At 52.2% G+C, this 24,383-nt stretch overlaps 1 protein-coding gene across 1 annotated transcript in view; it reads right to left on the reverse strand.

Moving 5' to 3' along the window:
- The window catches only part of LOC128268593 (uncharacterized), a 76,053-nt gene extending 51,880 nt beyond the window's left edge, over window positions 1-24,173 (reverse strand). Inside the window, exons 1-3 of the mRNA XM_053005721.1 lie at window positions 24,059-24,173; window positions 22,646-23,142; window positions 4,729-4,817 (exon numbers count right to left, since the gene is read on the reverse strand). The gene's annotated coding sequence lies outside the window, so the exon portion shown is untranslated. The remainder of the gene's footprint in view (window positions 1-4,728; window positions 4,818-22,645; window positions 23,143-24,058) is intronic.
- Window positions 24,174-24,383: the final 210 nt, after the last annotated feature.

A 24,383-nucleotide genomic window follows, 5' to 3' on the forward strand; every position in this document is an offset into this window, starting at 1 on the left:
CAGGTAGCTTAGAGCCAGGAAACGGACGGATAATTTTTATCCTGTTGCGAATAACAATTCACAAAAGAGGAGTAAATGAAAATGTATGGTTAAAAGTTTGATAGCTAAACGTAATTTTGTCACTGGTTAACAAACAAAAGAGGAGTTACTCTTAGCATAATGACTCACAAACTTACTTAGAATGTGATGACATTTTAACAGCTTCCTTTTGAAGGTCAGTACTAACGGACCAAGCGGTGAATGCAATAAGACTGGCCACCATCTGTGTGTTTGTCCCGATACCTTTCAGCCCATATGTTACATTTCGTGTAAAATTGAACCACTAAAGACTCGCCATCGCCTGGCCATTGGTAGAACCTTTTTTGCGCTCAAGTTCATTGAGTCTGCGGTCACTTCTGTGAGGTCATAAAAACAAGCACAACCACACACAAACGCACCCACAAATGCGCACAACCGCGGTGCATAAAGTGGCTCCCAATCGCTTGGTCGCTTGCGGGCTCATAAAACGGAAGTTTATGATGCGCTCTGTGCGTGTGTGTGTGTGTGTGCTTCTTTTGGCCTCCAGTTTTCACCCTTGTTCCGCCGGCGCTGGCCTCTTGGGAGCAGGACCACCCAGGCAGGGCCCAGAAGCCAGAAACGCGGCTGCGACCGGCCGTTAAGACACCGATCATTGAATTACCCACCGACCGACCGACGGGGGTGGCGGACGGCCACTGAAATCCTCTTAACGATCGCACCGTGCAGTAAGGAGGGCAATCAGGGGTCCGCTCCGCACTCTAAGCCCCGTAGAGGGGAGAGAGTGCGAGAGCGCGTTCGTAGGAGAAAATGAATTCCAAGCCCAGCTGGATTCAGCCCCCGCGCCGCGCGTGCCCCACGGGTCGGACCGGGAATCGGGACTAGGAACACCGTTTTGTCCGCGCCAGTTTTCCGCGGACTACTTTCGGCGTCTCGGCGTTTTAATGCGCGACCCCGGACGCCGCTTAATCTGACAGTTCGTTTCAATTAACGTCTTAAAAGAGCGCTCGACTCGATCGCTAAAATCGGCGAACCGCGGCACCCTGTGGTGGCATCGGCAGGGGGCGGTATGCCCCGGGGTAGGGGGGTAACATTTTAATTAGAATAAATTCCGCCGACGCGAGGGAATCAAAGCCCGCCCGGCCTCTACATTGGTTTCGGTAAACAAACGGATCCGGGGCCGCCGGATCGTTTAGTGATGGTTTATGTTGCGAACTTTTATGTGGCCGGCGTGCGCCCTCGTCCGCGCGACCCCGTATTTCAGCCTTCCACCGGTGGCCACATGGTCCGCAGCAAAACGAGAAACTATTAACATTTCGGTTCGGTTGCCGATTCGGTCTGGGGAGAAATTAACGCAACGAGCTAAGCAAGCATAATCGAGACTGAGACGCACACGAATGGGCACAAACGGGCAGAACATAAAATCATCATCGTTCTCCAGCGGGATGACCGGGGACTTAACGGGTTTTGCGAGGCGGGGTGCCGCAACGAAATGGGAGAGTTCCGTTGCACCAATTTTTAATGTTCCGTAATGATCCGACTCAGACTCCAGTCTCGGAAGCTCCGGCCTCGGAAGCTCCGGCCTCGGAAGCTCCGGCCTCGGATTAGCGTTTCGCCTTCCGCCCGGAAAAGGGCCAACGACGTGCGGGCGCGGAGGAAAGAAGCGAGAACAAAAACCCAACCCGGAGAGTAAAACAAATTCCCCGGAATGCCGTGCAGTTTTGCCTTCCGTTTGAGCCCGGCGCGCTCGGCACGGCTGAAGGCCTTCCCAGAAGGATGCTGCTGCTGCTGCTGCTGGAGGACGGCAAACAAAGCGGAATCGGACCAGGGGAAAACCCATAAAGAAAATCGCCCTTTTTATGCGGCCGCGGCCCGCGGGAATCTCGGACCCGATCTCGGTGCACCGTTAATTAGCGAATGGATTCTTGTACCAACCGCGGGTTGGGATCTGTTGTTTGCCTTTTACTACTTCATTTCGCGTCCACCCGGGGGCCGGCGGTAGGGCCGCGTCTTTTATGTTACACCGACGGCCACTCCGGCCACAGGCCCCCGCCCAGGGTCACGTTTTGTGAACCAATAAAATATCGATTATATTCGAGATCATTTCGAGACCCGTGACCGGGTGTGTGTTCCCTGTATTGCTTTAATTTCACTTTTTTAACCGCCACCGCCGTCGACGTGCGATTGGAATCTGTGGTTGACATCTGGGGCGCTGCCGTATCGCGTTTCCAACCGGTAGCCCGCGGAGGGCCTCGGCCACAATCGACTTGCCACCATCTCGGGACGAGCTCGCTTTCCTTTCGGCCCCGATTCAAATCCGAGTCCGTTGACAAAAGCGGGCAAAGTTGCAGTAAAAAAAAACGACGGGAACGACGCAGTATCAAGGGTTCGATCTACGGGCCGCTCGAATGTGGCCTCGGATGTAGCTAAACATCGGGCTGCAGGTTTTCCACCGTATTTTCGTTGGCTTGCAGGCTCGTGGCGCAGGCTAATTGGTGTTCGATATGGGCTGGCGTTCGGAAGCGAAAAAAACTCCGCATGACGGATCGCGGTCCAGGGTCCAGTTTAGTGGTGCTGAGGCGCTTATCTTGATGGGGCATTACATGAGCTTTCCACCGGGGACCGGTTGATGTTTTCCAATCGACGGCACCAACGCACTATCGACGGACCCATCGCCGATCGCCGATAGATTTATGTGAAACCGTGTCCGCCAAATTTAATGCGCCTTATCGCGGGCCTCGCAATCGGAGGAGAAACTGTGCCGTTCCACTGCAGATGGTTACAGTTAATTTAATGTCTGCAACATAAATATGCAGGATGTATTTTGTAGAAGTAAATTTCTTTTTTTCGGACACGAGCTAGTCACGAGTGGTTTTCCTTACAATACCATCGGAAATTAGACTGGAGACTGGGTTACTGGTAATCTCCAAAAATATCTGAATCGTAATGGCACCGATTCCAACCGTTGCCCACACTCAAAAACTTACCGACCGCCACACATTATGCATATTTCTCAACTCATTAGGAAAGTGCTTTGAATAAAATGACTGCATCATAATGGGTCGGGAGCTTTCTGTGATCCGCTCAACCTAAAGCCAATAATCACTCGCCGGTCGTAAAACTGAATGTTCTATAAATAATGCTTCAAACTGCTGTCGGGCCTCCACGGAGCGCATCGCTGATGCTGATTATGAAAAGCAGTTTCGATTTATGTGTGGAAATTATCGGCAGCCGGTGAACTTTGGTGTTTTATCTGAGTGATTCGTGTCCGTCCGTCGAGAGTGAATCAAAATTTACATATTCATAGCTTCTCGTTTCAGCTTCTAATCCTCGGCCGGCCGTATCATTCCCGGGGTGCAAATGTCCATCATCAGTGCGATTGGAACAGGGGGGGTCGCCGATGGGTCAACTAGAATCAATCACACGGACAATCGAAACGACTGCCGGCTTCGCCGGCGTGTCCAGGTAGCTTCCCGCGCGAAGAAAGCGTCCATTTTTCATCCACAACTGAGCTCATAAAAAATGGACCATTTTTCACCCGTCTTTAACCTTTACGATCCCGGGCCCGGAGGCAAAGGTCTGACGGCCAGCACACGGGCTCGATGGCCTGGGCTGGGCTCAGGGACGGCCCTCCGACCCCATGCTCACCTACTGCCCACCGTCGGGAGGGTTATTTAAAGTTCCAAATTTGTTGGTCAATTAAAACCCTAAAAGAGAGAGAGAGAGCGCGCGAGAGAAGGTGCATGCGCGAGTAAGGCGCGTAGGCATTTCCGAAAAACAGAAATTTAAGACAGATTAGCGATACAGCCAACTAATAGCTTCATTAATTAACATAATGATGGTATCAATAGCGGCCTGCCGGGTCCGGTTCTCGGGCCTCGGGTTTGAAATAAAAGTGTTCAAGGGACGATGTTTCGTGGGCACATTATTTAGGGCTGAAAATACAGTTATCGGTGAATCTGCGGCCCGCTTTGTTGCCCACGGTTTGCGTCTAAAGGTTACGCTCCAGTGCGCCGGGGAGACGAGGCCACCTGGGCCCCGATCAGCATGGGGAAATATAGTTGGCATTCCGGCCGATCGGTTGCCCTTTCGCAACACCTTTTGCACCCCGGCGACGCAGGTCATGCAGATTTTTGGGGGGAAACTGGTTCTTCCGCACGTACGTGGAGTCGGCACGGCCCTACAAGGTGACAGGTGATGAATGATGACAACCCGAGCTGGCCCCGAGCAGCATAACGCCCGTCCTCGAGCCCGGTGATTAATGAGGGAAGACACACACACCATTCGACGGGTTATTGATGTGCATTACTTCTGTGAGTGTCGTCGCGCCACTGTGTCTCGTGTGCGCGAAGTTCGAATGATCGGGCGTGTGTGCGACATGGCAGCATCAATCAATTTTTCGTCCTGTCGGATGCCATCCTGCGTCATCGTCAGAGAGGGAACTGGACCAAGTATTTTGTCGGACAGTTTTTTGGAAAGTTACTTGGATGCTACCCATCATGCGGTCGGACAGCGAATGTAGGTCAACCCCAGGATGGCGATGTAGGCCAACCAAATGGACCTCGTTGAGGAGGAGGTTTCTTGTCACCATCGCTGCAACGACTTCGTGACAACCACATGCACTGTCCAACTCACGTCATCGGAGAGCAAATACTGGTCCAACTCCAAGTGAGGGCGAACTCCGTTATGGAATCGCGTTATGGTGCTGCTTACCTCGCGCAAAAATGTTTCCGATTATACGCGATTATCGCTCAGATCAGATCCGATTACCGCTGGTGGTCCAAATGCCAGGAAATGGCGAACTGTAAATAGAAGAAGAGAGAAAGAAATGGTAGAGAAGCAGAAAGCATAATCGCACAACAACAGAGCCTGCACGCGTATATATAATCAACACGCCGATTTCGGCGACTGAAAGGCGTGTGTGGCGATGCGGCGAGAAGATGAGAGTTTACATAAGAGCCGCCGGCGGGATTTTTATCGCAAAAGCTCACGAACGCACGCGCTCGTGAACCGCGTGCGTGACACGGCCGGTGGCTCGCATCCGCCCCGGCCTTACATCATCACACGTCGTTGTCGTTGGTCCTTCCCCCTTCTAGTTACGACACATACACACATTTGTTTGCGTAGCGTCTCTCTTTCTTCACCGTGGCTCACGAAGGCCGCCGGAATGGAGTTTGGGGAGCTGGCAAGCTGACGGAACAATAGAACGAAATTGAAAGCGTAAGTCTATTCAATTGTGCACCACCGCCACAATCCACGGAACCGCTCAAAATAGGGCTCATCACCATTGGGACACACGGAAATGGAGCAACACGCCCGATGTCTGACGCGAACCGATTACGAAGCAAAACCCCTTTGCCCATTGGTTAGACGCGCCCGCATGGAATGTCGATCGATAGATGGGTCCTCTTTTTTCTCCGGTCCGCCCGGTGTCCTTTCCAGCTTCATGGCCTGGGTCATCCCAATCGCCCGGAACACACAATCGCAAATCAGCGGGCGCAAATCTTGGCCAACGAGGCCACAAATAAAAGCAATCATAAATACGTGGCGGCGTCGGCGGAGAACTACACAACAACCACCGCCACTACTACTACTACTACTAATACTACAACTACTACTCCGCAATCTTCATCCGGGCCGTGGATCGATTGGTACTTGGTTCATAAAAGGTTTATGGCGGTCCCATATATCATCGCCTCCCGCAGCCCGGTTTATGAGGGTGAACCCCCCTGGGGGAGGCCGATAAGCCAGCCCTATCGAGAGGGTCCAGTCCAACCAGAACCAGCTGCAGTGCTCTGGGAGTGTTGGTGCCATCAGACACTGTTCCGGACCATAAAGCAAATCGAACCCTGTGCAGCCCTCCAGAGCCTTATGGTTTCAACCCGTGGCTCGGCTTGATTATTAGCCGCCATCTGTGTGTTGTGGGGGGAATTCAGCTCAGCGTCACAATGAAACTCTAACCTCACTCGAATCAAGCTCTGATTGATTGAGCAATACGCGTCCAACGTTTACTTTGTTCCCGGGCATGGATTGCAAATCCCGCGTCCCGAGCCGGAAATTGATTGCTCCATTGAACGCCGGCCCCATCCGGACATTCCTTGGTCCGGATCGCCCACGGTCCAACTTTCTCCCTGTCTCTCTCTCTCGGGCTAGCGGAAAAGCGGGCCACGGCGAGTGTCCCCGGCGGGTGAACGGGTCGCCCAAGGATACGGCCGGCCTAGCGACAATTGGTGCGCAATTGTCCGATGCCAACCCGTCCCGAGAAGCCTGCCATTTAGTTGGCCATTTTTCGCCGATCACAGTCAGCCTTGACGGCGAACCCTGTCCACAGCCGGCAGCCTGTATCCTTTCGATGGCGGGGAGGCAGTAATCGGCCTGCGCTTGACCTTCACCATCGGCAACCCGGCGTGGCGTGATGGATGTTCGATTTTCACGCCCCCGGCTCGTACGATGCTCGATTGCGATCCGATTGCCTGTGTTCGATGGCGCTGTGTTTGGGGGTTTTCCTTGAACTTGAGCCGCGGTCCCCCCACCGAGCTGGGCACGCCAAGACTTCGGACGCCGTCCAAGGTCTAGCCCTTCTGGAGCCCTCTTAGGGGTGGCGGTGGCGAGTTGTGGCGAAACAATTGCGCGATCATAATCGATGCGGGAGGCGAATTTGTTTTGCAACGAAAAAAAAAACGAAACGAAAAGGAGAAAACCAACAATGGTCGAAGGAAAAGCCAAAAGATTTATGTTTCTGCCCGTTCTGCGGCGGGGCCACCCGTTGGGTCGCTGCCGCCCCGCCCCGGGGGGTTTATGCTTCGTCAGCGCAACGCAATGGTCGGATGCTTTTAAAAGCATTTCGCGCCACCCCTCGGGCGGGGGACGATGTTGGCACAGCGTCCTGCGCTCAGCATGAAAGGGTTTCAGATGCGTGTGCGTTTGTGCGGCAGACAAGATGGATACTCATATCGGGGGCTTCGGGGCCGTAGGATTTGACCGATTTGGACCCAACCAGGCACGGGCTGGCTGGGTGATGGATTGATTTTTATTGTACAGCCCGTAACATAAAGCGTCGCATAGCTCAGCCGATTTCTGTTTTCACTCACCCACAAGTCGGCCCGCCTGGGATCGCAGGCCGGCTAGATTTATGGTGATGGCGCCGGGCGCCAGCTTAAAGGATATCATCGGCAGCGAGGCAAAGCGAAATGTAAGGAATCGCCTCCGTTGAAGGGCGTAAACCTTGGCCATCGGTCACGCGTTTATTCCGTATGGCGGGGTCGGTCGACTGGCCAAAAAATCCTCAAACCGAAATGCATAATACGGAAATCAGCTGCAGGTCTTTTCGCGTCTTCCAGATTCTGGTGTCTGAAGGACGGCATGCCCGGACCAACTCGAGTTTATGCTGATGCTGTGAAAGTGTTCTAGGTGGTGAGTGGTGAGAATGATTGTTTGGACCTTCAAAAGCGGCCTTCATATCTTCGTGAGGATCACGCGGTCGCGTACCCCTATCATGCTCAATTATAAGCCGGTTGATGTCGATATTAAGCGCACCGACAATGTCCGGGATCCAGGTATCCTACTTGACTATGAGCTTACTTTCATCCCGCATTTACGGACAGACAGGCGGCTAAGGCATAAAGACAGCTAGGGCTAGTCATCCTTGACCTTGTGCTCCGTGATTAAGCCTGTGTTGTCTGGTGCCTCTCGATCGCCCGCTCCATTAAACTCTTGCAGGTTATTCAAAGGAAGTTCTCACGATTTGCTACGAGGACTGGATGGAGAACCAGAGCTCCCGCTCCCGTCCTATCGCAACCCTGAAGAAATCGTCTCCATATCCGTCTGTCTGAGTTTGTTGTCCCTTCGAACACTTTCGAGTCCTGCCGAAGGTAGGAATTCTTTCAGGCGCCCGGATCACTCTTTCTAGGAACCGTGCATTCACCAGAAAACCCGGACCGATTGGAGGCCTTGGTAGTAATGGAATGTCCCGTTGTGCGTCGAACATGAGCCCGCGTGAATGGGTTCTTAATTCCGCCTGTCAACACACACCCACACACGCACGTGCAGCAATCGTTTCGAAAGTTACACTGCGAGACTCCCTGGCTTTTGCTGGGTCTCCAAAAAGTGTGTCACGCGTCTAAATGCGGCCCCAGAATCTGTACTGAGTGGTCGAGTCCTTGTACCGATTTCAAATCGTGGTGCGCGTGTGGTTTATGCTTCTCACCCCTTCAGACCCAACGGCGAACACTCCTCGTCGTCGGAAATGCATTGAAAGTGCTCGGCCAATGATTGACGGCGCGGCGATGTTTGTTTGCTGACATTGAAAACCATCGCTCGGATCGGACTCGGACCGTCGAAACCACCGTTTCAGACCGCGACCCCCCCTCTTAGAGTGCTTCCATTTGGGAGGCACATCATCAAAGCAGTGTGTGTGTGTGTGATGGGGTGATGATAATCCCTATCGGTGAATTATTCAACAAACAAATGAGTCCCACGGAGCTTTCCGATGCGTGCCGTTCCGGTCCGGCTGCTAAATGTTTAATAACAACCCTTTTCGGGGCGGACCGAGCGCCGGGTGCGTGAAACCATCAATCATCCGCAGTCCAGTTAGTGTGTGCCCGTTTCCCGGTGCCGGTGGATAATTTCCCGCCGCCCCCCGAATCGGCGAGCCGAAAGGTTAAGCTCGCTGCGCCGGTTTTTATGCTGACTCCTGAGGGGGGCACGGGCGCGAAAAGGTTAGCCGAAGCCCGATCCCGATCATCGCCATAACCTGCCCGACGAAGCCCGGTGATGATCCGGTGCCCGATGGTGGATCCACTGGCGCCGGGGCTGGGCGCTAATAATTGGCCCGGGCAAGTAATTCAAACAAGGCACCCAACAGCGCCCTGGCAGCTTATCGTCGATCGGGCCCTCTCGGTGGCGAAGGATGCGTCCGAAAAAGATGTCGCTTTGAAGCGCACGCGCGCATCATTCGGCGGCGATTTCGATGAGCGATGAAGAGAGGAACCCTGCATCGATCGTCGGGGCGGATCAAGAATAAATGGAGGACGGGTCGGGCTTCTTCTCGCCTGCGGCCCCACGTCCCATTCAACCGTGAGAGCACCGCGGGCACGAACGGGCGGAAGGGGAGGGGCGAAAACGTGATGATATTTATCTGGATTTGAATAACTTACATAAACCATTTCATCATTTTATTGCCGCGGATTTATGCTGCGCTGAGGCCCGAGCGCTTCTGGTTCGGCCGGTCGACCCCTTCATCATCCGTCTCGGTGGACAGAAAACAACGGCGGCAACAAGCAACAAAAATGCTAAGAAATGATGTTGCGTTGTCTTTCCGTCCTCTGTTTTGTGCTTTCGCTTCGTGCCTCCGGCTTCGAAGCCGGTTCGGTTTCGGGGGTCGAAAGGTGAAGGTGATGGATGCTGGATGGAATGGAATGCATTCCGTGCAGCCGCGATCCGTGGTTCGATCAAGATGTTAGCCGCTTGATGAGGGTTACCATCCAGTCGGTGGTGACACATTCCGAGCACCACCCGACTGTCGGCCATGCACGGGCTAATTGAAGGGTTTTCGGGGCGTCGATCGGCACGGTGTAATAGACCCTCATCACCGCCCAGCCGGTGCCCCGCCGGATCGGTTGCGAGATCGGATCGACACTCGCTCAGGAAAGCAAATGGAATCGAAGCCCACAATTGTGCACTTAAAACGTGCTAATTGCCAGTGTCGGCGGCGGGCGAAGGTGCCATTAGTCACCGTCGGTGCACCGTTTCGTCCCGACCCGGCCCGGCCCGGTCCCGGACACCGGCAGTTCGATTGCATTGGCGATATGATGATCGATTTCGCGCATTCACCGCGGCCGGCGGAGGGATAATTATTTGGTGCATTAAACTGGCATCGCACCTTGCGCGGCCATTTCAATCGGTCGACTCGGTGAGGCTTATTTAATTATAAATCTATCCATCAGCCTCGTGGCCCTACCGGACATCGGACAGCTAGCGGACCGAGACCCGCCTCGGTTGCAGTCCAGCTCGGAGCTAATCCGTTCGCCCACTCGGCTTGACCTGCTTACCGGCGATGCAACTGCGCAATGTGCTCCGGACAAATCCCGCGGCTCCGTGGGAGTCCGACCCGTCGGTCGCCCACCCTGGGCCTGGGAAAGGAAAGGAAAGGAAACGCCACGAAAGCTAGCCATCTGAATCGTGTATCGGTTATGGATTGAAAACTTTCCCGTTGTGACAGTCGCTGGTCGGCCATCGCGCTTTTCCGAGCGGAGCATAAGTGCAACATACGTCGGGGCTGGGAATTTCCACTCAATAATCTCAAGGACACGTCCCGAGTCGTGCCGGGTGCGGCTCTATCGCGTTCCACACACACACCACGTTCTGGGCGTGAGTTGGCATTAATTAGGGCCCTCTCGATTATCAATCGCTCGTGGCGTGATTATGAAGTGATGATTTATGCGCGTCATCAGCATCGACTCAGGCGGATGGGGCGCACGGCGGGGAATGTGGCGCAAAAGCAGCACAAATCGGAGCGAACCAGGCAAGTGATTAAGCCGTGAGTTGCCCGGAGGATCCGGCGGCCCGCTAGGGACCTCGGTACCGCGGTACTTTGCATAACTGACATAAAAACATTAATCTTGCCGATGCTCGGTGCGCGGCCACGCGGTGTCAGTGGTGCCGTCGGCCGGAACGTCTTGTTCGCCGTCGGCATCGTCGGCGTCGTGCAGTAACTTTCATTAATTAATTCCCCAAACTGCGTGTGGCGAGGCTGGCGAGCGTTTTGTTGTGCAATTTTAATCGGCAAATTGTACACGTGTGCCAGGTACAAAATGGCGCGCCCATCCTGAGCCGACGCAGCAGCAAAAGAAGTAAAAAATCCGTCATATCTGTTGATTCCGCTTTATTTTCTAACGTTCTCGGTTTAATGTGGCCCACGTGAAGGACGCCCTGTTCGTAGGCCGCCCTCTCTCTCTCTCGCGGATCATTAAGGAGAAATAATGTATAAATCATGTACCACTCCCCGGGCACACTCCACCGAGAAGGTGCATTCCCCAGGTGCAAGTTACAAGTTTCGTCGTTATCGAAGCCGGAAAACGAGTCTCGGGCTGACAGCTGCCAGCCGGGGTCCAGGTCCGATCCCTAAATCATTCACGACACGCGGCGCGAAAATGATCTATTCGATGCATAAAATCTTCAGGAAGTGAGTGCGAGAACTGCTTCTTTAACAAAGACATTGCATCATTGGCGCACCGATCGTTCTGCGCCGTAGGTTGCTGGTGCTTGAAGGCAACGCTCTCGCCATGTACGGGGCGGACGTTGGCGGACAGCCGTGGGAGGATCAACTTCCCACAAAAAATTGGCACAAAATATACTTGTCCACAACCAGCCAGCCACAGGCAGCCAGCCGGAGCACGGTTCTCGCGCGCCGTCTAGTGACATTTGCAACGACCTTCGGGCCGAGGAATTTCCTCACGCTCCGAATCGGGCCCCCCGAGAAGCGAACGGTGCGGAGCATTCACTCTGGCCGCCAAGCGCCTTGCGATCGGTGGAATTCGTTAGACCGGTGCCGCGCGACGCGACGAATACGGCACTCATCGGGACCTGTTCGAGCGTGAGCAACGATCGGCGAGAAAAACCGGTGCTGGTCCCGGGAACCAAAGTGGTTTAATTGCCTCCGAACTTCTGCTACTTCCATCGTGGCTCATGACTTTGGCATTATGGGTTTATTTAAACAATTATGCAACGTTACCTAATGGGGCCCGTTGGTAGCTTCCGCGCGGTTAGCTTAGCGGGCCCCCCTTCCGTCTGGACCGTCAACGTTCCAATTACTGAGGCATCGGACTCGACCGGCCCGACGGCTTCCGTTGGCGGATTTCACGAAAGAGAAATCAATGCCAGAGTGCACGAGTTTAAATGACGGCATTGGACGGGCCGGGCCGCGGATCAGCGCTGTGGTTGCTCCGGTTGCTCTATAATTTGCTCCGGATTACTCTCTGCCCAGGGTGAGTCGACGATTGAATGTTCCGAATCCGACCGGGCCGCTTTCGTTTTCGCTGACCGATCGCGTGGGAAGAATCATTTCGGCTCGCCTGACGATTCTGTTTGTTTTAACCATGGCCGCGCACAGCATTTCGATTGAGTATTCGTCCACTTGGTGGTGGTCTGATATGTTTCCGACCTCAACATGATGGTGGCAACACCAGTAAATGGAAGCTAGAGGATTTTTGATTGTCAACATTCTGGGTGAGTTACTCACGCAGCTTTCAGCCCTTTTTCTTGTACCTCCATTTACCACTGTGATATTTTGGGCAGTTATATTTAAACGTGGCCAGAAGAGCTTGGGAAACGACGAACGATCGGGACGTCCAAAAACTGCAACAACCGGCGAAGGCATCCAGAAGCTAGCCCCAAGAGACTTTTGTCAAACGAAGACGCAATCACCTTCGCGAACAATTATTTTGCAGAGTAAAAGTACTAGTTATGTGTGTGTAAAACGTGTCTAAACGTGAGTGAAATGTTAGAACATTAAAAATAAAATGCATCTTTTTCCGATGGAAAGATGGAAACTTTTCATGCTAGCCTCACAGTTTTTATCTTCCAGCGGACACGCCATTAGACGTTAAAAGTCCCTATGAAAAGGAAAGGCTTAAATAAATAAAATTAGATGCTTGTCTGTTTGTTAAGTGCTTTGTTTGGGCCATCGCTCATCGCACTCGTAAATCGTTATCGTTTGGATTCCAACCGGCAATATGTTGCCGTTTGGCGCTATTCCGCAAATCCTCGCAGACCGCGGTGAAAACCGATTTGCATATTGTGGGTCCGTGGCAATAAAATGGTGCCCGCCCCGTTTCGATGATGCCCCTAGCAAGTACCAGCGGGAAGGATTGCATATAAAACGTTCATTAGCTATTCTTGGCCACTTTTTGTGCGCCGATTGATAACGCAGCTTCGATCAGTGCTTTGCATATAAATTGATTTTGTTTTTTTCTGTTTTTTGTTTCGCACATTACGCACCGGATCACCCGGAAAACGTTCGATTTCACAGCAGCCGGGAGCGTTTCATTCGAGCAATGGTGTCATGAACAGTGTACTCCAGCAGACTCTCGCACTGTGAGGTCGCTCCGTATGAGGTTATTATGATCCGCCGATCCGTTTCCGCTTCGTTATGCTGCCACGGAGCTGTGGCGTGTTGGCGGCCAACAAACAATGGCAACCTGCTACCGGTGTTCGACAGCCTTGACGATTGTTTTCACTTTTTCGCGCTCCCTTAGCGATCCGCTTGTGCGAGGCAGCATCCAGCAGCCACTTCAGCCGGGAAGAGCACGAGGGCAACATCTTGGTGGTCACGGGTTTGCCGGGCCGGGCCGTGTCGTGAGTGGAAGGCGGTGTATCGAGAGCCGAAGTCGTGCATCGAATTTCATTTCATTTTCCTGTCACTCAAACCCCAGACCCGACCGGCCCAGAGACCCGTGTACGAAACCGTAATGTTGGCAGCCTTTATTTGCGCCCTCCCCCCTTTGTTATGTGTGCAACATGTCTTTGTCTGTGGGGGACGCGTGTAGGATCGGGCGGCAAAAAAGTGGATCGAAGAATCGGGCTTCGCGTGGAATGCAACGGTGCGGTATCGATTACTGGTGCAAGCGATGCACATGTTATGATACTCGTTACCCAGTTTCTAGCCCCGGGCAAAAAACCGAGCGCAGGAAAGGGTGAGAGCGCGCCAAGTGGACATAGATTTATGCTGGTTTGAAGAGCAGTCACGGGACGCTTAAGCCGAGCAACAGTTGCACGGCTAGAGATGGAAGTGCTCGGATGCCGGCGACACGGTTGGCGTGCCAAAGTTTGGTGCATTTTTCCGGGAAAAAGTAAAAGGAGTCGAACGAGTTTGCTGGCCATCGGTGCCAGGGCCTCCCGATGGGATTATTAGGTTTATAATCCCCGGTGCATCGATCGGCATCCGAAGCCGAATCCGTATAAAGAGCCGAGCGATGGCAACGTTCGCATAGCTAGCAAGAAGAAAGTGAGACTTTCCTTCGACTGCCGTCAGGTTCGATTAGTTCGGCCGAACAGAAATATGTGTGGAATCGAAAAAGACATGTTTCAAAAGGTGCTTAATCCGATTAATGATAAACTGTTTTAGCTCTGAGTTGCTTTTATTGAATTGAAAGTACTATTGTTGTCATCGAGCTAAAGGCAGTGGACATATAGTGTAATTGCCATCCTTATTATAACACTAGACAAACCCCTTTAACTAACGGAATAACTAACTGTTCAATTGTCCGGATGATGGTTTAGATGTGGCTAGCACGGTCATATGTATTACTTTGATTTGATATTTACAAAACTTTATTGAATAGATTTTAATTCTGAAAAATTATCGCTACGTCAAATTATCACCTTTTTGTTTGAACACTTAACTGATTATGTAAATGTAAACAAAATTGGATCAACAAATACGATTTCAACTCATACACCTGGTACATTGATGCTTGGTCATAGTCAAATCAAACACTGACAATACACCATTGAGAGAGCGGAACTTTGAGTTGATTGGAGCGCTCAGTCTGGAGTCTGTTAGGCAACTTTACTACAGCATCCGCCTAATCGAACGAACTGAGGGTCCTAATCTGCGGGAAGTCAAGCAGAAGAAGCAGGTCAAACAAGCCCAATCAGTCAAACCTTTGGCATAAACTAATTCTTTCGAGCTGTAGATGGAAAATAAAAGGACTTTAGTATGCAACGCTCATGAAACCAATGACAGACCTAGTATTTATGAAAAATGCTGAAAGAAACGAATCAGGTTAATCATTTGTACCTTAAATTTTCAGATAAATTTACACCATTACTTTACTTTACACACGCTCCTATTTGGATACAGTTTTCTCACCTGTTAGATTTTCCTATCTCGTCAACATAGATGTTTGCATGTATTGTTAGTGCTCTTTACGTTTGAACATTATTTGATTATAAATTTTAATACATAAACCCACATCGTTTCGAATCCGGCCTTCCATCCGATAAGTAGTTCCACCTTCTCCACTTTCCCATCTGGTTGAGAAATAATAAATTGGAAGTTTTATCAACTCGGCCCGACGGCCCGACACGACCCGAGGCCCCCACCTGGAATGCGGCTTTCCCAGTGAGTCCACCCACCCCTTGATCCTGCGGGCAATGTTTTTCGTTAGGATTTTCCCTTCGTTATGAGCGCCTCCCGCGCCGGTTAAAGAGCACTGGCGGGGGACTCCTTGTCAGCGATTAGATTTAGCTAGACCTACATAATCCGCTCGGCTCCGCAGGAACAAGGAACAGGAACAACGGTGTGCCCGCGACGGCGCGCGCACCGCAAAACCTGTTCCGAAACCGGCCAAGCCAACTTTGAAATCCAAACACCCTCGCCACGTTCCGGCGAGTTCCCCGGCGCGTCCTGGTACACACGCACCCCAAGTGCTTCAACTTTTACTTCAACTTTTGCCACGCCGTGTGCGCACGCGCCCTGCACTGGCCTCCGGCGTGCCACCGATGCAACTCGGGCGCGATGCGCTCAAAAGCCGCCACCTTCGGCCACAACTAGAAAAACCACTTTCGCGACGCCACAAACTAGGGTACACCTTCCGCGTTCCCTGCACCGAACAGTGACACCCGCCACCCCCAGCACCGCTGACGTTTAACAAGCTTCCGCAGGCAACCTGGGGCCTCGGGTCTCGCCGTGGCCCCGAAGATTTGTGGCCCTTTCGCGCTTTTGTGTTGCGCACGGGCGAGCGTTTATCATTCCGCGAAACGGCTCTGGCACCCACCGGAAGTGGACCCTATCCACCCGTGGCCCGGAGGCCCGTGTGCGGCGAAGGGTGTGAACACATTGGCGACACGATTAGCACGATTTGCATGCGCATACACATGGCGTGGCGAGAGAGGTGTCCGTTTTCGGTGGGCGCGCTGTCAGTCGGGCGCCCACCAGCGACTTCTGGGCATGCCCATAGCGATATGCAAATGTCCGAGCCTGGCGGACCGCGGACAAATCGCAGACAAACGTACGGCAGCGGGCGAAATGTCAATTTGTTTGTCCACCACCTGGGCTTCGGCTTGGCATTTATCTGTCGGTGAAAGACCCGCGCAATCCGTGTTTCTGCCGACTTTCATCCGCTGGCTAGTAGCCAGGTATAATGGCCGGCGCCCAAATGTCATGCCTACGGCGTGAGGTTCCGAAAAACGAATGAAGTTCGCACCCGCCGCTGACTGGCGAAGCCCTGGACCCCGAGAAACTCGTAACCTTCTTCGTTTGGTCGCCGCCGCAGGAAAGTGAAACCGGTGCTCTCCAGTGCGAGGTTCTGGCCACTGCTGTGAAGAAGACCGCTGCGTTGGTAAAAACAAAGAAACAACTCTCAAGATGAAGAGCCTCGAAAGAGCGAGAGAGAAAAAGCGAGAAACGAATATAAAAACACGCGAACTCTGCACGATTCTTCTCGATGATGTTGGGCAGCCCGGGGGCGATGAAGGAATTAGAAGAGGATCCTTGGAACCGGGCTTGTCGGGGTGAGTCATCGGCAGCAGCACCAACAACAACAGTCAACAGTGGGGCTTCACTCGAAAGTGAAGCCCTTCGGTCCGCGGTCCGCGGTTGCTTTCGAGCATCACGATCCGCGGTCCCCGGCCGATGCCGTGAGGCTCGTGATCGCCGCGAAAATGCTAACGCGGGGATGCCAAAGGTCTTGCGAACAACTTTTGATTTCCTTTGCAGCCAGCAGCCGGTACCCTCCCTGCTTCGGCTGCTTTCCTTCTGCAGGGCGGTTGGGCGGCTAGGCGCTAATGCCCATGCTCGGGCGTAACATAAAACAAACATGTGCTTTTGTGTTTGTGTGCATAAGCTTTAAAATTGTTTTTCTCAAGCAGCGCTCAGGCAGGCGCTGTAGATAGGGCGTACTACTGTGGCCAAAAGCGAACGGGAAATCCTTTCGAAGCGGGCCAAACTGTCAACAAAGAATGACAACCTTTTACAGTCAACTGTGGAGATAGGAGCCGAAATGAAGAAAGTGTTGAAGGGAAAGGTTGAAGTATTGGAACAAATGTAGACATAGATGTACTATATAGATTAGGGACTGCATACATAATGACATCAATTTAGTAGGATCAAGTAACACTTTTTCAAGGTTTAGATGAATTCCCGATAGGTTTTGGCCGATGTAATACAACCATTCCACTGTCGATTAAGCTAAAGTGCGTCGCAAAATCCCAAAAGTTTAGTTCAACAACACAAAACTTTGCTTGTTGTATGCGAGTGTGAAGACATGCCTTACATTATCGCACATTTGAGCATAAAAACGTTTGGCAGTAAGGATTTGAAACACAAAAAAAATTTTCTTCTACAAAACGTGAATCTTCTTGGCTGTTCGAAATTTCACTCGAACCCGGCTGCATTATGCCGTTAAACGATGAAATCCTAACCAATTAGACAAGTTACTACAGAAATGATCTCTTATTTCATCATCTTTAGGTAGACTTTTGAGTTGAGTTGAGTAGAGCCACAGTCCTGAAGTATTGTTATCGTTCCAGTGGCATTATGCAGAAATGTATCTTAATGGCAGCTTATTAATACAGAGTAGTTTTTCCTAGATTGTTTAAGAAGTTTTCAAACCCCGCTGATGGTAAAATGTTAACGATTGTTTTTGCAATAGAGCCTTGCTTATGTTCAGAAGATTTTAACCGAAGCGACCAGATATGTCTCCATCACGAACCATACAGCGAAAGATCTTCTTGAAAGGTGTATTTGTCGCTTTTCGCATTTTTTGTCGTGGGCAGAACGGGGTTTCTAATGAGACCTTCACTAAAGGGTTATTTTGTTCGTTTTGGTGTTTTACTTTAGTTGAGTTTTTCATATACTTGTTTTATTCTCTCGATTACTTTGGGCAAATATTAGTGCAATTATCTTTTTATTGTTTACCACTAACCAACCATCAATTTATGATCAGCTCTTTTCTGCTGCTGCTTTGCTTGGGTACCAACTTTATATTTCCGATAGATTCGGTGTCCGGAAAGATGATTCACATTAACCATCGCCATCTGTTTGAGCCTTGTTTCATTTGATGTTGCTGAAAGCCGAACTTCTCCCACGGAGTTGTGTAAGACTTTCGAAACCCGTTCGCGTTCCCTGGTATGATTTATTTTATCATCTTCCAGCCTGGCCAGCCTGGCCAGCCCGCCAGTCGGTCGGACCAATATTTAGATCACGCCGAGAGCTGTCGAGAGATTAAGCAATCTTTTTAACACGCTCTCGGTCACAACAATGAAACGGACGAATCGAAGAGACGGCAAGTTGGGATCGATTGTTCAATCTCCTGGGGCTGGTCGCCCCCGGTTGGACTGGTTTCCGATCGGGTCGCCTTTTTTGGCGAGCAACCTTTTTCGGTGGTTCGCGTATTCGTGCGCCGCCCGTTTCCGTTGAGGTCTTGGAACTCCGTTTATGGTGAGGCTCACCCCACAGGGCAGCGCAAATTGATTGTCCTTGGGCCGCTTTGGGCCGGATCGATCCATCGAACAGCTGTGGGCCTCTTCCTACGGAAGTCAGCAATTTTTTTTGTGGTGGAATGGCTGATTGGTAGGGAGCCTGTGTTGAAGGGTGCAGCTCACGTGAGCACGCGTGACTAGATCGAGCGATCACTATCAGCGTGGTGACCTCGTGGGCCCACAAACAGTTCCGTAGGGTGGCAGGGGGCGTGAAATAGCAACGCATAAATTATCGTGTTCCAAGATGGAAGGTGCGAAGATTGGTGTACCGCACAACGCACAGTTCGAATGCCTCATCCTAAATCGCTCAAATTGCTTGTGGAAAACAAAACGGAAACCCTTTCCGTGTTGGGGACCCATTTTGTCGCCCCCGTCCCGTCGTCGTTACGCAACAATAGACCGCCACGCAAAAGCCCCCTTGGCTGTGCGTTCGTAAATAGAGTGCTAAGCCCTGGACCCCGGAATGGGCCGATTGGGGGGACGGTAATTAAAAACCATCACTCGGTGCTGGTCACGTTTGAGTGTGCCCTCGACACGGACACTCACACTGTGTGAGAGGGTTCTGGCGTGTAACGCTACGCGCCTCACGCACGTAGGGCTCCGCTTTTCCTGCTTTGATTGCTTCCTACTTGTCATCGACCGGCGAACGGCGAACGGCGTTGATTTCGCTCGATCATGGAAGGCTCGTTTTTTGCCGGTGGCCCCTGGAGAGCGGGATAAAAAACTCCCATCAACACAGCACAACATCGTGCAGTGCGGTGTTTAAGGTTAATGAAACTGGCGCAGGGCAAATGGCGCGGCTACCCACGTGCCCGGCCCGGTTTTTGGGCAACCGGGTTTTAACCGTTTATGTGTAATTATAAACTTGCCGGTGCAAGTAAATGATCCGTCCCCGGCTCGCTCTGCTCCGGTGCTTCCGTACTCTGGTGCGTGCGGGCTAACGCGTGACGGCATTTAATTTTGAACGCAGAAACGACGCAGTGGCCCGATTTACGCCGTCGTATGTCGTGACACCGGCAGAGCTGCTCTTGACACCCGCGGTGGTTCCGGCCAGGTCGCCGGAAGCACCGGAAGGTACGGAGCCGTCGAAGAGCCACCTCATTTGGAGGTGGCTACAGTCAAGGCAGAAGCAAGCCGTTAAGATGCCGGCGACACTATGAATAGCTTTCAAGGTCCTAACCGCGACTCGTGGAAGGTGGCTCAATGGAAGACGCCGCAACGGTGGCAGCGGCGTTGACATTGAAACAAAATATGACAAACTCCCCCACGGACGGTCGCAGCCGCGTTGCGGCGCTGCGGTTGCGATTGATTTGTTATGCAAATCCTCGCCGGTCGGTGTGTGCGTGGCCGCTGCAAGGCCGCGCCATGTTTGTCAATGGATATTAATGTCATCTCGGTGCCGCCCGTGAATGGGACGTGAGCGGAGGCTCTGGCATCTGGTAGTCGCGATGATGACACAGATGCGAGTGCGAGACACGTGACACATAAGCAGGGGCTCGAAGAGTTGGCGGGCTTCGACACGGTTCCGGGCGCTTCGAGGACGCAACCTATCAACCCAGAAAAGCGCCGCCACCTTGGTCGGGCACCAGGTTACGCAAATGATGAGCTGCTTCATTGTTTTCTCTACGCGTTTGGAACTTTGTGCCCAAATGGCTGAAGGCAAGCTTTATTTGTTTGCGAACAAAGTGTTGTTTTGTAGCAGTTTCTGTGGCGCTACAGATAAACCTTGCCGTTTTATGCGCCTGCGTAGTGGCAGGTGTTTTGTTGCGAAATAAAATGGCCGACGGCGGGCCTCATACCGTTCATGCGAGATCGGCCGATCGCTGATGTCATGATCAAGGACTTCGAACGCAACGAACGAACAGCGAAGGTGGCGAGATCGGAGCTCGGACTTAATATTCAACATACTGCAAACGGGCGGTGACATCATCGTCGTCGCCTCCATTATTCGGTCGTTGCTTCAGTGCACCCGGGAGGGAGGTTTTATGTCCACCACGTCGGATGGAATGTGTCCAAGAGGTGCGGTGGTGTCAAGAGCGAACGATGACCGTGTCCGATTAAGGATTGGCTGCGGGCGCGCGACATTTATCCCTCCTTCACGGGCGGAGACAGAGACCCGGTCCCCCGAATGCCTACACCGAAAGCCTACGTTTGGCGAAACTAGATTCTGGGCGAACTTCCAACGCGCGGCTCCGTAAATTAACCACCCCAAAAAAAAACAGGAAACATTAATCATCTGTTAGTCGTCAGTCAGCTGCCACGTAGGCGCGAGAACGTTCTGAGCGAGCGCCCGCCCCGCCCGCGCTTTACCGTTACCGGCAATTTCGAGCCCGAAGGATTGATGATTTTTGATTGATTTTCCAAAACTGCACACGGTATCCAGCGAGCGGCTTCCGGCGAGCGGGTGCGCTACCGGCCCGTGGGTCCGTGGGAGCCAGGACGGTGTATGTTTCGCAAACGAAGCTCCAGATAGTTTCGCGTGGTCGCAGCCCCAACAGGCGGCCGGATGTCGAGTTTGTCGGCCCCGTTTGTTCTTCGCCCGGGTCGCAGATGATGCGAAGTGTTGGGCGACGGGTTCCTTTGCCAGGTTTAACACATCCACCGGCTGAATCACCTGCTGCCAGCCAAGACGCCTTGTTCTCTTTCCAGGGTAGATCGGCACCAGCAGCACATGATCGGACCGTTGGTCGTGCAGTAGGTCGATCGTGATCGTGTCGTGCTCCGTCACACCGAAATGCGGCGAGGCGGGCGTCGCACAAAATAATTTCATTTTTCTTCGCTTCAGGAAATTACAAAAAAGCGCTAAAAAGCGTCTTTTCACGACGTTTGAGTGGCATCGGTAATTGCGGTTGCTCGGAAAACAACCCAAATCCCGGCGCACGGTCGCACTGGTACAAAAGATTTCAACGCGGCCACAAGACGGGAACCCTGACTTTCGCCTTCGTCGCTGTCGCCGATCGTTGCGACCAGGCCAGGACGGAAATTATGTTTCACCTGACCGAACGTTCGATTTCGGTGGCAATGTTGTGACCAAGCCACGCCGTCGAGATCGTTACGCCCCGGGGGGAGACCTTTACGATGAATAAACTCATAAACGCAGATCGAAGAATGGTTCCAATGGGTTGTTTCGGTGGCCAGCCGATCGGTAGCGGTAACCGCAACCCCTAACCACCGGACAGATGTCGGTGTGGTTTGGATCGGTGCGGCCACCACGGAACCGAGGAGTCGTAGGGCTCGGGTGAAAATTGGGCTTCAAACGTTCGCTGTGTAATGGGCCCGCGATTAGGTGTGTTTGGGTTCGAGCTAATTCTCCGAATGCTACTGCGCTTGGGGAACCCGACAGCAGGTTGATCTTTCGCAATGGAAGCTCCAATTTATTGTGGCAACCACTGCCTCACTGCCGCGCGAGGGATGGCCTAATCGTTTGAATCCCGTTCCCATGATTTGGTTACTGTGCGGGGCGGGTGAAGAAGAAACCCTTGAGCAGTGAATGGTATCTAATTGTGAACAATGCACCCACATCACCCACAAAGACCTCGTCAACTTTCGCCCCGTTGGATTGCTTCCAAATGACGCTATGTTGAAACATGGTGCTTAATGTATCCCGTGATCTTACCCGACCAGAAGCAGGGCTCATTTATTTAATTTAAATTGAATACGTCAGTAAACGTTGATGCCCTTACGATCGGTTTCAAATTGCCGATTATCGGAAGAGACACACACATTACGATGATGTCGTGCCCGTGGGTCATAAATTGTGATTCGTTTAAACGTTAAACAAACAAGCGGCGTAAGAAATGTTTTGTGTGCGCAAAATGCGCCATGCCATGATGAAAGGCTCTCATTCATGCAAATTTAAAGCGGAGATAGGCGCACGCTATAATTTGAAGAAACGCTGCGCTTCCACACATTTGCATAATAACCACCAGGCGGGTCATCAGTGAGTCATCGCTTTACAGGAAAGAAAACGACGCTTTTTTGGCCATTCCCCAAAAGTGGCTATCGCGTTTTCACACGCACCGAGCTCAGAGCCGGGCGGCATGATGTCACGTCTTTTGAGTCTCATCGACATTGATTCGTCCTTAATAATTTTCCATTGACTCTGGAAATATTGTTGCATCGAAATCCGTGGCCCACCGCGTTTGCCTACCTTGAGCGTCCGGACTGCCGGCGCGGGCTCCGAAGCGCGCGCCGATGTCTTTATCCTTTTGCGGTGCGATTCTCGTTATTTCACCTTATTTGGGCAGCGCCGTGGCTACCTTCGGACGTCCCGGCGCTTGGGGGGCGATGCTGTGGGAACACACCACACTGTGGCGGTGATAAAATATTCACCAACTCGAACCGAAAAACCAGTTTGCCTGTCACCAGTGCACACAATCACACAAACACACACAGGCGCGGGACGACACACGCAGGACGGGAATCGTCGCGAGACAATTTATTTTACTTTTGCGGTTTGCAACTATTTTACGTTTCACCCGACAACCCGTTTTCACACCTTTCACGACAACGTACGGCGCAGCACGCCGTGTTCGTGTTACGCACACGCACACCAGCAGCAGCACTTATCGCACTCACTTTTTGCGTACAATGCGCGGCAGAGCTGCACGCAGCATCCACACTACACTGCCATCCGCGAGAAATATGCTAAAAAAGGGGGGAACACGAAAAACAGACAGACGATTATGAAAACGAATCAACGAACAGTCCGAGGGTCGAGATGATGCAAAGCAGCACGACTCGAGCGGTGAACATTGGCCAATGCCGCACGTACGATCTCCTCACAAAATCCAAAATCCACGCGCGATCACAGTGATCACCGGTCGTCGTTGTCGACCAAATTCTTGACAAACACTTCACATGCGGCGGGTTCCTTCCATCCCGGGTCGGTGTTTTTGGTTTCGGCCCATTCCCCGACTTCTTCTGTCTCGACACGCAACACGCAAACGACCGGCGCAAAACATTACCAGCGACGACCCGCGAACGGCGCAGTGTCAAAATTACGTAAGGTTTCTCGCGGCCATCTCCACCAACGTTGCTCTCTCTATCACTCAGACACGACCAGCCAGCTCTCGGTTTCGATCGCACTTATTGGTCAACACAACGGGCAGTTGCTACTACGATTCTACTCGATTCGACTACCTTTGACCACTAGGAGGCTTAGCTATTTTAAATAAAATTGGAAAACGGAAGCTAGAAAAGGAATCGAACACGTGTTAGTAGAGGAGTGGATGTTAGTAGCTTGTAGAATTCTTCACGCTACAGTCTCCCGACCGTGCTCACGAGCCACCTGCTGTCCAAACACGGAAAAACTACGCAAACCAACGCACACGCCGCCCAGGCCAGCATCAGGATGCCGCGAGGATGACGTGATTCAGCTGTGCGCTTTCAACCGAGCCCAGGAGTCACCGAAAGCACTGCGCAATAAGCTCGGAGCCGATCGAAGTAATAAGACACCGATCCGCTTGCAGTTTCACTTGGATTGGAGAAATATTGGACCCAGTCCGCGGCAGCACCGCGGCAGGTTGCGCGGTAATGCAGCATACCACCGCACGTAACTTACGCGCCACCGTTCACCGCGCCGTTCACAGTTCACCGGGAATGGCGCGAATCTCGGAACACAACAACAACGCACACCAGAAAGCGGAGCGCGACGATCAAACAATATGACGAAACCGTTTCGGAGCGAGTCACGAGCGGCACTGAGCTGAGACTGGGCGGTCCGAACCCGCTCAACCTCGCGGCGCGGACCGATCCACTATGGGACAGGCGGACATGTTGGGACGAATCTACGGACTTCAAGGTTTTTGTTTTCTTTGCATTTGTTTTGATAAAATCCAACATTTTATGTGTAATACACAATAATTGTATTAGATGATCATGATTCA

This window comes from Anopheles cruzii, chromosome 2, assembly GCF_943734635.1.
Source record: "Anopheles cruzii chromosome 2, idAnoCruzAS_RS32_06, whole genome shotgun sequence".
NCBI lineage: Eukaryota > Metazoa > Arthropoda > Insecta > Diptera > Culicidae > Anopheles > Anopheles cruzii.